Source organism: Manis javanica, chromosome 6 (assembly GCF_040802235.1).
Source record: "Manis javanica isolate MJ-LG chromosome 6, MJ_LKY, whole genome shotgun sequence".
In the NCBI taxonomy this organism is placed as follows: Eukaryota; Metazoa; Chordata; class Mammalia; order Pholidota; family Manidae; genus Manis; species Manis javanica.
In genome coordinates this window covers 129,880,959-129,899,367 of record NC_133161.1, presented here as the reverse complement: position 1 = coordinate 129,899,367, position 18,409 = coordinate 129,880,959, and the positions used below count along the sequence as shown (strand labels likewise).

At 35.4% G+C, this 18,409-nt stretch overlaps 1 protein-coding gene and 2 long non-coding RNA genes across 8 annotated transcripts in view; 1 reads left to right on the top strand and 2 right to left on the bottom strand.

Annotated features, from left to right (window-relative positions):
• SESN3 (sestrin 3) overlaps positions 1-18,409 on the bottom strand; it is a 69,078-nt gene that overhangs the window by 29,740 nt on the left and 20,929 nt on the right. The window lies entirely within an intron of this gene.
• On the bottom strand, positions 2,185-17,810 carry LOC140849997 (uncharacterized). Its single transcript, XR_012132598.1, has 2 exons — positions 16,946-17,810; positions 2,185-7,059 (listed from the first exon to the last, which is right to left on the bottom strand). It is a non-coding gene; the product is annotated as an uncharacterized lncRNA (long non-coding RNA).
• The window catches only part of LOC118971620 (uncharacterized), a 34,991-nt gene continuing 20,162 nt past the window's right edge, over positions 3,581-18,409 (top strand). The window contains exons 1-2 of the long non-coding RNA XR_005060128.2: positions 3,581-3,718; positions 13,749-13,831. This is a non-coding gene — a long non-coding RNA (uncharacterized lncRNA). The remainder of the gene's footprint in view (positions 3,719-13,748; positions 13,832-18,409) is intronic.

The window sequence follows — 18,409 nt, the reverse complement described above, 5'->3', positions numbered from 1 at the left end:
ATTTTGTAATGGTAACAGATGGTAACTAGACTTAGTGTGGTGATTATTTTGAAATGTCCACAAATACTGAATAATTATGTCATACACCCAAAAGTCGTATGTGTCAATTATAATTCAATTTAAAAATAGGGACTATGCCATGATTAATAAAAATATTATAAAGCCTGAGCGGGAAATTAAAGAACATGGAAACAGATGTCTACTGGAAAAGAGTGTGTTAAGCTTTAGATGATATCAGATGCATCTCAGGAAACTTCTGAACTGAGGAAATAACTGTAGGTGGTTCCTTATCTGAGGGTGGCAATTCCTATTTCACATGACCTTGTCTCCTGGCCAAAGCCAACTGGACCAATCAATGTAGAAGCTAATTGGGAGCCCATAGGGTGGGGTGGGGGGCCTTTATGAAAAACTTCTGCCTAAACTAAGGGTAATTAGCTGGACCAGTAAGATTCTACAGTACTAAGTAACTCTGGAGTACTAGAGTTATATGGAAGTAATGTACTCTGACAAAGAGAAGAGAAACAAAGCAGCACTCAGAAGCAGAAGCAAAGAGAACACAATGGAGAAGCATCAGAGTCGGCAGGAAAAGACACTTGTTTCTAGGGGAAAACCACTAGCTTCTAGATTCACTAGAGAAAGTAAAGCCTAACCATTGGCTCTCTTCTCTTTCCCCCTCTTTCCCTTTTTCTTTTGCCCTTTTCTCTCTCCATAAGAAAACCTGAATCTTTTTTGTTCCTTACAATCAAAGAGCCTATCCACCACAAAACAGATACTTAAATCCCTTTCTTTATTAGAAAGCAGTTACAGAACAAATGGGCAAAAGTAGGCAGTCAGGTATTTGATGATTTTTTGAGAGCTTAATCAGGTACTGTGATAGACTCTGAGGACACAGGGTGGGCAAACAGATACGATCCCTGGCTCATGAGCTTGACACTCAATTTTCAGGGTTCTATCAACTAAATATATTAAATAATGACAATCTTAAACTGCTAAAGTTTCAGGAAGAATGAGGCATCTAGGTTTTATTTATAAAGTGATGACAAATATATATCTCAATCTGCTGGTCAAGTACACTAGAGGACTCCATGTAAAAAGGAGGAATTTAGAATTTCGAATACTGAAATTCTTGTCTACATCATTGTAATTATTTCTTGTCTACATCAACAATAATCTGGATTTACCCAGAAAAATAATATAAAGGAAAATAACAGATTTCTTCCTTTTGCTAACCTCTGTACAGAAAACAAAATTTCAAATACTCTACATCACATCCTAATGCACTAGGTATGCAATTTCCTTGATGACTGATCATTTCAAATGAACAAAGTAGAGAAATAGAATGTGTGGACAAATTATAGGTTTGAGGTATGTACAGGTTTTATTTGTATTATAAAAAAGACATAAAATTCAGAGAAAATATTGGGAGACAAAAATAAGCTACAAGTGTACAAAAAAGACTGGGGCCACAGAATGATTTATTACTAATATTATTTGTTTATAAAAATCACTATTTGATACATTTATAAACTGAATTTACCTTTCAGTGTTGGAAATTGTTATTTTGTCTACAAAAATATTTTCTGGAAAAGATGTTTAAATCTAAAACAACATTTTTATTACAAATGGAACTGCATGACACTGAACTTAAAAGAATATAATAACTCTTAGTTTTAACCAATTGATAAGCAACTAAAACTCAATTTCATTTGTGACAATATTCATTTGTTCATTTATTCAGCAAAGATTCATTGGGCATTTACAATGTATAGGCACAGCAGCGTCACAAGTACGCACTACAATGGCAGAAATGCATACGACTGACTGTAGCATGTAATATATCCCAGCAGATGCGTCCACAGTGATGGAGGAGGACATCATTTCAGCAATGTCATTTCCCTATTGTTGAACATGACAGTTACGTACAGTTTTCACTATTTTAAATAATGCTATGAGGTATATACCTTTGCACATGAGATTTGGGGACATAGTTTGTGGTATTTAGATAGTTTCTTTGGGAGGATTCCCAGATGTGAATTACTAGAGTTCAGGTGATAAATATCTTTAAAGTCCTTGTTACATTCTGCCAATAGGCTAACAAAAATGTTTTAACAATTTTCTTCTCATCAGCTGAGAAAATGTCCACATGACCCCATTAATTTCAAAGTGAAAAACAGCATCCAAAAATGTGTTTGAAACTTTTTATTAAATACATATGTGAGGTAAAATTTTTTGAGCAGAGATGTGGATCAGATCTCTAAAATTGTTTTTTAATAATACAATTCTGGGTGTGATGCAGCCCCTGGGCCTGAGGCAAAAAAAAATCAAAACAAGACAAAACAAAAACCCAACTGGGAAGTTACTGCAATGGCCCAGGAGAGAGATGATGTGGCCCAAGAGAGCTGTTCATACCCTGAAGAGAAGGGAAAACCAACATCATTTTTAAGTTTTGCCATCATGTACCCTTCCTTAGTTGCATTTTTAAAATGGCAGCACTGCTAAAACCATCGGCCCAGGCCCCGCTTCTGTGAGTGGCCTTTCTGCTGCTCAGCACTGGACTGTTGTCCCACTTGGCTGCTTTGTGTATTCACATGAAGGCGAAGCACAGAAATTAAAAACGATCAAGGCGACTCATGGATTCTGCTGTGAACTCACTTCACTGATTGAAACAGGATGACACCACTTTAAAGCCACTCGTGGAAGTTCTGGTCTCCGGTAATGCACCGTAATACCTTTCCTCAGGTTTTATTTCAAATCCAAATGCCTGGATCGAGTTCCTACTTCATTCATATGCTGATTAACTTTTCTCAGGTCTCTAGACCTGTGTTGCCTTCTATGGAAGCCACTAGACACATATGAGTAAATGTAAACTAATTAATACAAAATAAAGTTAAAAATACAGTTCCTCAATCACACCAGTCAAGTACGCAACAGCTACATGTGGCTATGGCTACTGCACAGGGCAGTACAGACATTGCCATCTGCCACTGCAGAAGGTTCTACCACATTAAGTGCTTGCTCTGGGCCCTTCATTCTATTTTTTTTAAAAATCACATCTTCTGGCATTTTAATGCCTTTTTGAAATGCTAAATGACCACCTGTCATTGGTTTGATAGTCACACCTACTCAATCCATAACCAAACATTTTAATGTAATGGCAGAAATGTTTTCAACCAAATTAAGAATGAACCCAGATAGGGGCAATTCAAGAAAAGGAAAAAAAAAACCAATCAGCCAGTTCCAAGAATCCTTGTCTCAATTTCTGTTCACATTAGTCTCCAAAAAAATATAAAGAGCTCCCCGCACCTTTAAAAATTATGGGAAAAAAACACATAAATGAGACTATCCTTTTAGCAAACTAAGTGTACAGTACCGTTTTGGTAACTGTAAGCACAATATTGTGAAACAGGCATCTGCGCCTCTTCCGTCTTGCATAACTGAAACTTGATACCCACTGAACAGCAGCTCCCCATTTGTCTCGCCCCCCGGCCCTTGACAACCATCACTTCCTGCTTTTTACAAGCACTTCCAGATCATAGCTGAGATGCTCCCCTGCGTCACCAGCCTTCTCGCCTCTCGCACAACGCAGATCTGACCCTTCCTGCGCGACTCTCCTCTTGCTCAGCCCGCACCACAGGGAAACATTCCCACTCACTCTGACCACTTTCACACTTTCCTGAGACCTTCCCTGCATTTCCTTCATCAATTTCCATTCTCTCAGGTGAGTTTCTCCTCCGTGGCTCAGATCTTCTTTACATAAACAAACTTCTACTGAATTGTGTGGCAGTCAGTATATGGGGGCTGGGGGGAGGGGAAAGTGGATTCAGGAGAAAAACGGGCATGTGAGATGAAAATGAGCAAGCCCTGTCACGGACTCCTGAATCTTTTCTATCCAGCTAGGAGCGAGGTCTTCTCTGCCCTTCAGTTCAGTTTTGGGGCATTTTGAACTGCCCATGCCATTTGCTTGTATTATCAGCATCTTAAACTCAACATGTTTAAAACTATTCTTCTACCTCAAACCAGCTGTTCTCTTCACTTTCCTCTGTAAGTTATACAATCACATACACACCGGTAACCCTGGCTCCGATTTAGTTACCTTTGGCTCTTCATCCTAGGAGTCTGCATTCAGTTGCCAAATCCTGTAACTGCCCTTTCCCAGCTAAATCTTTATGTCAACCTTAAAAGAGTTGAGAAATATTTTCTCCTTAGAACTGAGAATAATGTCGGTTCTAGGTCTTAGCTTTCCCTCTCATTGGGAGGCTTGGAGAAGATAATGCATAGAAAAATGTAAAAACTGCAAAGACAATACAAAATAAAGACTTGTTTTTTCTTCTGCCAACTCTGCCTAATGCAAAACAAAACACCCCAAACAAGAAAAGCTGCACTTTAACAGATGCTACTCTAATAGAAGTATTCAATGGTTGTTCTGTAAGTGGAAATAGCCTGCAGCTGTGCAAAGTTTGAGGAATAATATTGCCATATTTTCCTCTCTTTAGGCCTAAAGCTAACATCTTATTCTGGGAAACAAGTGACTTTGACCATACTAGTGAATCTTATACAATGGCTTTAACTCATAAGCTTTGTTTCATTTCTGTGAAAATTTAAAACCAAAAAAAAAAAAACAAGCCCTGAGGACTTCTCAGTGGTGCTGTCCACTATGAAGGCCACTAGTCACGTACGGCTATCTACATTTAAGTTGATTAACATTAAATGAAGTTAAAACTGCAGTGCCCCAATTCCACCAGTCACATTTCAAGTGTGTAAGAGCCACTTGTGGCTAGTGGGTGCCAAATCTAGGATTTTTCTAATCATCTCCAGCGTTTCTACGATGCAGCATTGTTTAGTATTGATTAGTCGTGAGTTCAGCTACTGGGATGATGCAAAGATACAAAATGGTTAAAAATTCAGGAATGACCATAGCATAATAAATATGTATTAAGATAACTTCATAGAGATAAAAATTGATTAAAACTAGGAGACCAGTAAAACCAACAAATTACAATGGCAAAAAAGTTGGAAGATACTATTCTTCAGAGACTCAATTTAATGATAATGTTCAAACCACTAACTAAAAAGAAATTCTCTGAGATGATGACTTCAGTGTTAAAAAATAAAAAGGAGAATGAAAATTTTACGGAATTTTGAAAAATAGTAAATTTAATTGTGATTTGTTTTCTAGTATCTTAGATAAGTCACAGGATTTGCTTAAATTTTTTCTGTGAAATTCTATAATTTCAATCAAGAAAAAAGCTAGTTATCAACTAGGAACTGATACTTTCTATATGCCAGTCACATGTATTTTTTTTGGTATCATTAGTCTACAATTACATGAGGAACATTATGTTTACTAGACTCCCCCATCACCAAGTCCCCCCACATACCCCATTACAGTCACTTCCCATCAGCGTAGTAAGATGCTGTAGAATCACTACTTGTCTTCTGTGTTGTACAGCCCTCCCTGTGCTCCCCCCAACATCATACATGCTAATTGTAATGCCCCTTCTTTCCTCCCAAACCCCCTTATCCCTACCTTCCCATCCATCCTTCCCAGTCCCTTTCCCTTTGGTAACTGTTAGTCCATTCTTGGGCTCTTTGAGTCTGCTGCTGTTTTGCTCCTTCAGTTTTTCTTTGTTCTTATACTCCACAGATGAGTGAAATCATTTGATACTTGTCTTTCTCTGCCTGGCTTATTTCACTGAGCTTAATACCCTCTAGATCCATCCATGTTGTTGCAAATGGTAGGATTTGTTTTCTTCTTATGGCTGAATAATATTCCATTGTGTATATGTATCACATCTTCTTCATCCTTTCATCAACTGATGGACACTTAGGTTGCTTCCATTTCTTGGCTATTGTAAATAGTGCTGCAATAAACATAGGGGTGCATATGTCTTTTTCAAACTGGGCTGCTGCATTCTTGGAGTAAATTCCTAGGAGTGGAATTCCTGGGTCAAATAGTATTTCCATTTTGAGTTTTTGAAAAACCTCCATACTGCTTTCCACAATGGCTGAACTAATTTACATTCCCACCAGCAGTGTAGGAGGGTTCCCCTTTCTCCACAGCCTCGCTAACATTTGTTGTTGTTTGTCTTTCGGATGGTGGCCATCCTAACTGGTGTGAGGTGATATCTCATTGTGGTTTAATTTGCATTTCTCTGATGATTAGCGATGTGGAGCATCTTTTCATGTGTCTGTTGGTCATCTGAATTTCATCTTTAAAGAACTGTTCAGCTCCTCTGCCCATTTTTTAATTGGATTATTTGCTTTTTGTTTGTTGAGGTGTGTGAGCTCTTTACATATTTTGGATGTCAACCCTTTATTGGATATGTCATTTATGAATATATTTTCCCATACTGTTGGATGCCTTTTTGTTGTACTGATGGTGTCCTTTGCTGTACAGAAGCTTTTCAGCTTGATATAGTCCCACTTGTTCATTTTTGCTTTTGTTTCCCTTGCCCAGGGAGATATGTTCATGAAGAAGTTGCTCATGTTTATGTCCAAGAGATTTTTGCCTATGTTTTTTTCTATGAGTTTAATTGTTTCATGATTTACATTCAGGTCTTTGATCCATTTTGAATTTATCTTTGTGTATGGGGTTAGACAATGATCCAGTTTCATTCTCGTACATGTAGCTGTCCAGTTTTGCCAACACCAGCTGTTGAAGAGGCTGTCATTTCCCCATTGTATGTCCATGGCTCCTTTATCGCATATTAATTGGCCATATATGTTTGGGTTAATATCTGGACTGTCTATTCTGTTCCACTGGTCTGTGGGTCTGTTCTTGCGCCAGTACCAAATTGTCTTAATTATTGTGGCTTTGTAGTAGAGCTTGAAGTTGGGAAGTGAGATCCCCCCTGCTGTATTCTTCCTTCTCAGGATTGCTTTGGCTATTCAGGGTCAGTTATATGTATTTTAAGAGATATTTTAAAGGGTTGTGATCTCAAGAATGCTACCATAAGGGAAGATTCTTTTTTCAGTTATGTTATAGTTGAAAGAGGTTAGCTTGAAATTAGTCAGATGAGATCATGCCTATTAAGTAATTTTCTTCTGGGAAACAAAACACTGAAAGGAGAAGGATTAATTATAGTTAGGAAATTGCTTATTTTGACACTTAACAGCTAAGTGATTTACTAGATACTTTTATATAAATTAATCCAATAGAAAATTAAAATACTTTGAAATTAGGAATTCTTAAAATTATGAGTCTTTACAGGTAATCAACTAATTACTTGCCCCTAATTGCCAAAGAGAATTAAGAGATGCATTAAGTACCAAATACTTTTTAAATAAATTATTAAATTTAATTTTCATTTATCTCTTTAGTTTCATTTAAAAAGGGAGAAGCAAAAATATACATATTGTATTAAAATGTAAAAACTGTTTATGAAGTTATCTCCATGGGAGAGAAAGAATATTGAGAGCAATATATGTGTTTTACACAGAAACACTTAAAGAAGAATTTAAAAAATCTGTTTAACATAGAAAAGACTTCGGCAAAGCAGAGATTTGATTCCACTGAACATACTAATTCCACAATTTTTAAGACATCCTTATAAGGTAGTTTCATATTTCAACTTTCTTTAACATGTTACAATGAGAAAATCTTAAATATTAAATATATGCCCCTAATAAAAATTTAAAATGTGTATAAGAAAGCCAACTGCAATTATCAATACAAATAGTAAATTTCAGTTGTTGACTCTATTCTTCAAAGACGTTTTGGCAGAAACCACTGCAAAAAGGGCAGGAATGGATACGTGACTCTGTGCTATGAAATAATGTGATGCCATCTTTTTATTCTTTGGCACTCAATTTCTGGAATAATGCCTGGGTTTATAGAAATTAGTGATAATATATATTCCAGAGGGAAAGCGAAAAAGGAAAGGAACACAGAGATAAAAACTCTCTATCCTTAAGTGAGAAAACATGAACAGGTTTTAAATTAGGTTAACTGTGAAAGATTGGTTAATTTTACAGTAAACTCAAGTCTGTCATTACCTGGAATATACACTATCTTCCCATCATCCCAAAATAGCCTAAAAGACCATTTAACAAAATTGTGACGTCTTCTAAACTTGATTAAAATACATATTGACTTTCATGATATTACAGCTCACTGAGATCTAAGGTCATTTAGTGAGAAAAACTCTGGAAGCAGAAAATGGCGATGGCACTAAGGGCTAGAGTCTTTTGAATCCCACCAACTCTCCTGGTACTTGCAGCTAGAGTGGCACAAGGCACCACTGGGCATCAGAGCCCAGCCAGGAACTACAGGGTGTGGCAGAAATTCACCGGCACTCCAGAGAACATGCAAACTCCTTCACAAGTTGGCCTTCCTGTCTCATTCTAAGGGCCTGAGACTTGAGGAGTCTTTTTACTGAGACATTCAAACCAAGACTAGCCAGCCTTTTCTGTAACAGCTCCAGCTCTAGGTAGTCACTTAAACATTGCAAAGATCTTGTTACTAATATGGTGAATTTCAGCCTTCTTAAACAACACATACTGATTAAAAACTGTAACTTGGAATCTGAAAACATTTCCACTAAAAGCATTGCATTCATCAACTGTATTTTAGTGACTGTCAGCACCAGGTGGGCTGGGACAGCGCCTCATTCATCCTCGAGTATTTCAGCTTTAGTATGTATGTGGTGTGAGGTAAACTTCTGGTCCATTTTTGAAAGTTTTACATGATAGCCATTTGAATAAGAGGGTTTTTTTTCTATTCTACTTTTCAAAAAATGAGTTCCAAGAAATAATGAGATATTATGATCAAGCAACTAATACTAAAAAAACAAAAAAACTGGATGTGCCATTTGGTAAATTTTGTCTTACCAACTGTGAGCCTATGGAGAGACACACCATCCTACTGAAAAGGCAGCCCTGAGTGCTACTATTATCAGCAGAAAGCAGTAGTAGGCGTTGGTAGAGTAGATGCAGATACGTATGCAAAAATGAATGGACCCCATCCCAGCGCTAGAAGAATTAAAAATTTATATCCATATAGCAAAGAATAGCTAAATGAGTTAAATTTGCACTATAGTATAGATGAATTTCTAAATAACTTTTCCTTGGCAAGTACAAAACCCCTTAAATTTTACGTATTAGAACACATAGTGTACTTATTCAAAGTGTAGGCAAGTTATTGTATTTACATGTTGACTGTGGAAAGCAAAAGGACTAACGTATGCCCTGTACAAACACAGAGTGACACAAACCTGCAAAGGCAGAAATATTAAGAATAAAATACGGGACTAGCATAGTCTTTACACCATTTATACTACTAGCTAATCATTTAAACTGGAAGTAAATCTAAAATCACATTCATGTCCAGTGCCATTTGGAGGCAAGTAGCAAAGAATACACCTGTTTTGCACTTTCTTTGTAATGCCACAGAGGAGCATAAATCAATCAAGTTAGATCACCTGTAACTTAAAAATCAGTACTTCTAACATGGTAGTTTTTCTTCTGTGTTCTATGGAACTGAGATATATTTGAACCAGCACGTCCTGAGGCTCTGGCTTCCCTTTTTATCACTATTGAAATTCTACCCATTTTTCCTTTAAGAGCCAACTCACATGCTTGGGTTGTCCTTGCACTCCAATCACCTCCCAGGCTCTTCTGTGAATGTAAACCTTTTCTTCTTAACATTCACAACTGCATTTTGGTTGTTTTATAGCTATTAACAGATTATCATTATCTTATCATTCCTTTCAGACCATAAATAAGCTCCTTAAGGAGAAGGATCAATTTCTAACAAAACATCTGTAGCGTTAGAGTATAGCAACATGAAAATTACAGATACTCATATATACTTGTTGAACTGAATTAAGACAGGAGTCTGGTACAGGCTCTTCCATCCCTTCTCATTCCACAGGGCGAGAGCATCCTATGGACTTGATGCAGTTCTCTGTTCTCTTACTGAGAGACACCAATAAATTAAACTAACAAAACGAACACAGTTCTGGAACAGTAATTCACTACCTTCCATGTGCTCTCTGGGTTCCCTATGGGACAAATAATCACTTTTCCCCATTTGCTTATTTTCTTATGTTGTTAAAACAAGTAATATCTGCAATTTTCTATAATTGGTACTGTTTTCTGAGAAATCAGGACAACATACTGGCTGCTGTGACACTAATCTTGAACAACAAAGGCTCCTATATAAGATAAGCTCTTTTAAAATGTTGAGCCCTTGCTTTAGAGATGCAGTACTACAAAACACACAGTATTGTTGAATATGCTATCATTTGGGGTAAAGCCCAAGAAAATAAAGAGAGAACTATGTCTTTGCACCTGAGATAATACAAGTCCATAGTAACTACCTAACTCAATGTTCCCCCATTAACATATAGATAATATACTTTCCTACCACTAATCATAAGATCTCTTTCCAGGTCTCAAGTATTAAGAAGGGCTTAACTTCTATATAAATGTTCAGTTTTGTGCAATAATAAAAAAACTTGGTGAATTTTAGAAAGCTTTATCTATAAAAATTATCCCCCAATTAGATAAAAAGAAATTAGGATTTGGAGTTTTAGGAAGTAAGACCCCCCTTAGAGAAAATTATAGCTACACAAAATTCTGATATTACTCATTATATTGTTGATAGCTACCAGTCTTTAAGAGAAACAAAAAAATATGCTGTGAATGTAGTTCCCTTGGTATATAAGGGAAAAGTAGAATTTTAAATCAAACCTTTATACTCAGCATCAATATCTAGGTTGTAACTAAATCAAAGGCATTTAGGTTATTCTAATGTAACATGTTAAACACAGATTGACAGGATAGTTTCTAGATCTTTCAAAACACAATAACTAACAAAACACAGGCCATTTGCTCAGCTTGAAGGAATCAGGGAAAAACATTAGATACAGTTGATTTTTGGAGATTTACAAAATCTCTAGATGGCATTTTAGCCATCTAAAAACCAGTATTTCTTTACACAGAGTAGTCAAAAATAACAAGAACTCATGCATTTATTTAAATTGAGAAAGTATCTTTCGCCAAGTTTCCTGACAACACAACCAAGCAAAATTAAAGTATGATTTTACACTGAATTATATTAAACTTCAGTTTTAATTAAATTTAAAAGAAAAGCAGAAGTTTTTGTTTTTAGTTTTGAAAAAGGTTTAATTTTTGCCTAGAATAAATAATCTGATCTGTAAAGCAAATTCTCATTAACCTCATCTCTGCTATATTTTTTGTCAACCTCTAACTCTTTACCCAGAAGACTACAAAATTGTGCTTTAATGTATACAGGGAAATGTAAAACCTGTTGTAATCAAAATGAAAGCCATGTATTGTTATGCTTATTTAAATATGATTCAGAAACTTATTGATATCAGGACCTCTTTATATTATTAAAAATTACTGACCCCAAAAGCTTTTATGTGGGTAATATCTGTCAATTACCATATTAGAAATTAAACCAAAGAAAATTTTAATGTAATTATTCATTAATATAAAAAAATAAAAATAGAAATAATAAACCTGTTACATGTTGACACAAATGAATTTTGGGGAATCTATAATTTCCAAAACAAAAATTAACAAGAAAAGTAGTATCGTTTTACAGTTGTGCAAATATCTGGCTTAATTAAAAAGAACAGTCATATCTACTTCAGCATTCAATCTGCTGTTTTATGTTGTAATTGTATAACATAAAGAAAATCCAGTCTCACAAAGATATGTAGTTGGAAAAGAGAGAGGCAAGGTGTATTTTAGTCACCTTTTCAGATAATTTGGGCATTCTTTGCTATTACACTAAAGCTTGACAAGTAGTAGCTTTTAAGTTTGTTGCGATATGGAATCTGAAGTAATATCAATAAATTTCTTACTCTGTTAAAATAAAATCCACTTGCTGGATTATTTACCTACACACCATTCTGTAGTGTTATCCACTGGGTCATTTTGAAGATGTTGGCTCACTGAGACTTGCAGGTCTTCCAAATGTTAACACATTTAGTATAAAATTAAAGTTTGCTAATACGACCACCGATAACATCAGAAAAATCTGTAAGTATTTAGAAGTGTCAGGCTCACAGTATAGAGAATACCAATTTTTCAAAATTCTTTTCTCCTGAAAGCTCAAATTTTATCATTGGCAATAAATCCTGTCAATTGTTTTTCTTAAAGTAACAGGCTCACTTTGTCCATTATTGTGAAAACATCTGCCAAACACCCGAGTCTGAATGACCACAATTATCAGTCATTCTTTCATGTAAACATGGGGTTCAATAAAATGTGACTAGTCTGGCTCAACTCAGTCACAGGCTGCCTTCCCTGAGATGGTCACACACTTTGGCCCGTGGAAGAGCTTTGTACATATTCTCCATTTTGAAACAGAGACTATATTCAATCAAAAGATAAGGCTGAGATTTAATAAAGTACATAATTTTTACTTTTATCAAGGATATTCTTGAATAAAACTGACAATGTTTTACTACGAATATGATGCTGTGGAAAACATGATTACTACAGCAGAGGGATGCCACTGCTGTGATGTATGCTAAGGGGCTACATGTCCACAGACCACACTTTGGGAACCACTGAGGGGAATAAATGTTTCCAATACATTCTCATCTCTCTTCCTTTTAATTTTGTATGGTTACAAATGGTTTCAGCATCTGCAAAAAGAGTGCTACATTTAACCTTCATATTAAGACAAAGTATTAAGAAACCCTTAAGAACAATTATTTCTTATTTTTCTCATTACTCCATGTTCATATAACTTCTATGGAAGTGTTCATTTTCTTACTTGTAAAGTAAGCTTTCAATCAATTAAGCAAACATGAATGAACAAGAAAACCCTGTAAAAGAGCAATGTAGGAGGGGTACAGGCTGTACCGTAGAGTAGGACACATTATGTCTGTAACTAAAAGTTGTGTTGGCACATGTATAGAGTCACAAACCAGTGGAACTTTCCTAATTGACTAAAAATACAGAAACAATAAAAACTATACACAAACATATTTAAACACAACATAAAAAAAAAGCCCTTTGCATGGAACAAAACACCCTGAGATAAATCAGATGACAAATACTTGCAATTTAACACAGACAATGGCTAATTTTACCCCAACTACATAAGGAGTTCTTCAAAATCAAGAGAAAAAAAACCACTAACCAAATAAAAAAATGGACAAAGAACGAGCAAGTACCACAAGAAATTACTCATAGGAAAGGAAATATATTTCATACATCAGATTGGCAAAAATCCAAGTTAGGCAACATATTTATTGTCAAGACTACAGGGAAACAGGCAAAATTGTGGGAATGAAAAATCAAACAACCCTTAAAGGCAGGAATTTGACAAAGTCTAGAAAAAGTATATATGCATATATGCTTTGAGCCAGCAATCCTACTTTTAGAAATCTAACCTATCAATACAGCCATAAAAAAAAGATGAGGAAAAGGCCTATACCAAAAACAATTTGAACCTGAATTTAATTAAGCCTTTAGCCCAAACTTCAAATTGATGGGGAAGAGAGGAAATAGAGAGTGAGAGGAACAAGTTAAATGACACCATAAGGAAGCATATCCAGGAATTCTACAGGGCAATTGACCCAACCAGCTAAAGGCAAAACACCTGACATTTGGTAAATGGCAATTATTAAGATACAGGTTTGGTAATTAATAAGTTAAAGAAGAAAATGTGTTATGTTTATTTAAACCTTACTAAGATTAAAATTAAGTGGTGGCTTTTAAAAAGAACTATTAATTCATTCAACAGATTGTTTCCCTTTTTTAAGGTCATTATCTGCAAGGTCTTGGGCTAAGTACTGCAAGTACAAAGAGAATAAGGCATTACGTGCTGATTGCAAGGAAACACCAGGTAAATAAGTATGTATGTACAATTACAATACATGTTAGGAGCTATTATGGAGATAACCAAAATAGGAATGCCTAACTTTCCCTGCAAGGGAATGGATCAAAAAAGCCTTCCAGATGGGATAATTCTTTAGGAAGGAATAGATATGTGTCAGGCTACCTGGAAAAAAATAGATGGGTCTTTGTGGGTGCACTATCCCAGGCAAAAGGAATAGAAAATGCAAAGGCACCACACTTTGAGTACCCATATGCTCTTCTGTATGACCCCTGAACCTCTCTCAGAGAGTAAGCCTAGAGACACAGGCAAGAATTGTATCATAAATACATAGTGAAGAGCTTCATATAAACAACGGGCAATATTAAAAAGGATTAGATTTGTCCTTTAAGAAAATTTTTGTATCATTTAGAAAATAGACTGAGGTAGGGGAGGCTGGAGGAAATAGAACATGTTAGGTGGCCATTCTAATTTCTAGGAAAGAGAAGATTTGCGTTAACTAAGCAGTATGGGTTAAGAAAAGGAATTATGTTAAGAGCTATTTAGGAGACAGAGTTGAGTGATTGGATACAACGGTAAAGTAGTGAGAGAAGTCTAGAATGCCTCAAAGAATTCTGAATTTGGATGACTAGATGGATGAATAATGGGGATACCAACTGATATAAAGGGAATCAAGAGAATGAGGCAGCCTGGATTTAGGTTATTCTAATAATCTAGGGATATCTATTTATTAGGCAGATATACAGAAGGATATGGGTTTCAGAGAGATGAAATTGCTGGCAGGAGTCAATTTTTCATTATTTTTATCTCAATTAAACACCCAATTTTCCAATCCTGCCTAACAGTCTAACATTTAATAACCATTTCATGCTAGGTTATCTTACCACCTGTTCACCAAGTGCCCCTAATGTGTATTCCATTTCCACCACCACCACTCCATTTTACATCATTTTATCCCCAGCTATGGCAGGAGTGGGGTGAGGGGTGGGGGTGGGGAAGGACAGTGGAAACAAGAAGGTAAGGTAGGTTTTCAACATTCTGACTCTTCTGTAGCTTTCCAATGTTTGTTTTCCATGTGTTCCTGACCGGTGAACTACACTGATCTGCTAAATCCCAGACACTACTTTGCACATTTCTGCACCTTTGTTCCCTTGTCCTTGAACCTCCACGTGGAATCCCACATCCCTTCTTCCTATCTGCTATAATGTTGCTGACTCATCTCATAAGGCCCAGCTCAGCTCATCCTACATGCTCTATACTGAGGATTCAAACCTTCATTCAAACCCACAGTGAGTTGTCCCTTCTGGGTTCTCACTTGGATGACACCTGGTCATATCTTTACATGTCTTTCTTTATCTTTTCTTTCACTATTTTGATTATAAAAGAAGTGTTCCATCTTAATAATTAATCCAAATCAGGTTCTCAATGTTGATTGGCCACATAATATTTCTATGTATCTGAGCCTATTTAGTGACATTAAGTAACTATTTTTGTACAATAACTGCCTTAAAAATTGTTTATTGGCATCCTGTACTCATGCTAGTCCTAAAATGCGCACGCGCACACACACGTTTTGAATTTCTGTTCTGGCAAAAAATTCTGAGAGTGAAGCCGCTGACGGAAAGAGTTGTAATTATGTTTCAATTAAAATCTGTGAAAGTAATTATCTAATAATCAAAAAGACTTTCCTTAATTTGTCATTTTCCTGATACCTCCTCCCATTTTCCAGATTAACTTTCTTGCAAGCTAAGATCAGATGCTATTCATGCACCTTAGTGTTCTTAAATCATTGCATTTTAATTGACATTTTAACTAAGGATAGACTCTACTTAAAGCTTTAACATGAGTATACTAAATCCAGTTTTCTAGTTAACCCAAAATAAATAAATCATTCATGTGATCTAAGTATTACTAATTTTTAAGCATGGAAAGGACATCTAATGGGAACGAGAGCATTGCACTAGGCATTCTGAGTTAAAAACACACACTCAAATCAAACCACCAATCACTGTGCACTACCAGAATTCTTCACTGTTAAACAGCTTATGTAAGAGCTCTTTTAAGACTACACAAAACATAAAAGCTACCTAAGGGAGCTTAAACAAGTAGGTGAATAATCAAAAAGTTATTTTTGATACCTCAAAAAATAGTAAATGGAATGATATGTAATTGAATGCTATAGGTAAGCCAACATAATGAAAAGGGTACCAAAAATTCTTTTCTCTTCTCAAATACTGAAAGACTTTTGAGCAGTTTCTGGGGCATCAGTTTTCATATTTGAAAAATTAAAGAGATGATCTCTAAGGGCCTTTTTGTATTAGTATTCTCTGGTTCTGTGTTGTGAGAGATTCTAAATGCTGATAGAAAGATTTCAGAAGAAAATAACCAAAATGCTTGAAGATTGCCTTCTCATTCTTTTTACTAGTTTAAAATAAATGCTTTTAAAACAACCATTTTACTTAGTCTATTAATAAGTTGGTTGGTAAACGCAGATTTTGAGTTTTTGGTAAATGTTATAAAATTAAGATTAGAAAATAGTCCATATTATATTAAGTAATTTACATAATTCTTATAACAGAATGACTAGTTTTAAATATATCTAAGATTTTTTCAAAGTTCTACACTCTATACTTTGTATAAATGATCCAATTAAGAAAACACACCATACTTCAAAAAAATAAAAATAAAAAATTTTAAATTAATTTCTTGTAAGGATCCATGTTGCTTAATTTTCTTCTATCTATAGTCCTCAGCCCCAAAATAAATCAAGGGATTCTGATAAGATATTTTATGTAAATGATGAGAGTGGTCTTAAAAGATTAAAATCTTTTACATCTATTATTATAAATGATTTTTCAAAGTCCTCACAAAATAACTTGTGGACTTTTTCTCAGGTATTTCTAGTAAAAGATACATTGTATAATTTTAACTTCAGCATTAAGGATTACTAGACCTGTACATATTAGTGAGTTTTAATTTTCCATAACTTATTTTCAGGGAGTTTATATAACATTAACAGGTCTGCAAATACAGCTGTTTCCTCACTAGGATGCAATCTCCAAAAACCACATTCTTCTCTTCTAAAAGAAGAGTCACATGATCACCGGTATGCCAAACACGTACTCAGCTTCATCAGAGCTGTGGGCTGGCTGCTGGGCCGAAGGCGCCACGCACGGGTGGCTGGCGGCGGGCGCGGGCTGCCGGCTGGAGTGCCTGGCTTTCCCTCCACGCGGGCTGCTTTCGCTCCCTCCAAGGACGGCAGTTGGTTCCAAAAAGAAGCACCAATGACACCGTGGCTGAAGCTGCAGATCCTCCCCGGGAGTTTTCATGGTTAGCCGTTCCAGACCTAATTTCACCTTCTATAGCAAAGAATCTTAGTTTCACTAGTTGCACCCCAAACTATCTTTTCTGTGGGTATTACAGTGGGAACAAGTCTGTTTTTTCTGCACAATTACATGAGTGGTACCAAGACTTAAGGATTAAGTTCACATGACAATGGACATTTCCAAATCAATAAAATTATTCCAGTGATTGCTTTTAAAGGATTTAAAGACTAATCAAATCATGATTCTATTATGATTAAGAGAACTTACCAAAGTCACTCTTACCCATAATTCGAGTAAAATTATTTTTAATAACAGTTTGAATAGACATATGTGATTATTTAATCAGCAGAATTTAATTGGCAAATATTTTTAAATGTTTTTAATGTACCAGCAAATTTCTGCATTTCTGATGGCCAATAATTTTTTTGTCATTGCTATTATTATTCTTTTATTAATACTATTGATTGGTTTCTTAGAGGAAAACATTAAAGTATCAAATTAGAATGCTATATGGAAAAGACCCCAGATTAACTTTACTGATAAGCATTGAAGTAACATTTATTCCTATAGTGGCAAAACACAAAATACACGCCCCTAAGTCTTGAACGGCAATATTCTCGAATGCTGTAAGGCAACGGGGTCCTTCACAAAAGGCAACAACCTGTTTTCCCAAGAAAATATGTGTTTCTTTTTTCTGATTTAGAATACAAGATGATACTGTTTTTCTTATCAGAAATAAAAAATAAATGCAAGTGCTTCAAAAATACACATTTCCACAGAGTCAGAGAAAGGTAATACATTATAATGGTAACAGAGTAGCTTCCAAGCATCAGGTAAATATTTAAGCCTCAAATTATTCCTTTTTTAAACGGATGACATCTCAACTTCGTAAGACTTGTTATGAGGATTAAATGAGATAAGATATGAAGAAAAAAACCTACTACTGTGTCAAGAATGCAGAGTGCACAAAATAAAAAGTATACCTGTATTCAAATTTCAGATAGAATTTCTGCCAAGATTTGTGAATTTCCCTCCATTCTGGATTATTTTTTCCTACGGCCTTCATTAAGTAAAGAATTAAATTATTGTTAGCACTATATTCCCCCACATACCCTCTTGGGTGTCTTTTCCTTCACTCTGTGTAGTTTTTTTTTCTGATGACAAAAGTAGTATTTATTCAAAGTAGAAAATAAAGTACAAAATAACAAAAATTCTTTACAATTTCAATTTATGAAAATAACCACTTTTAACATGGCAGTTT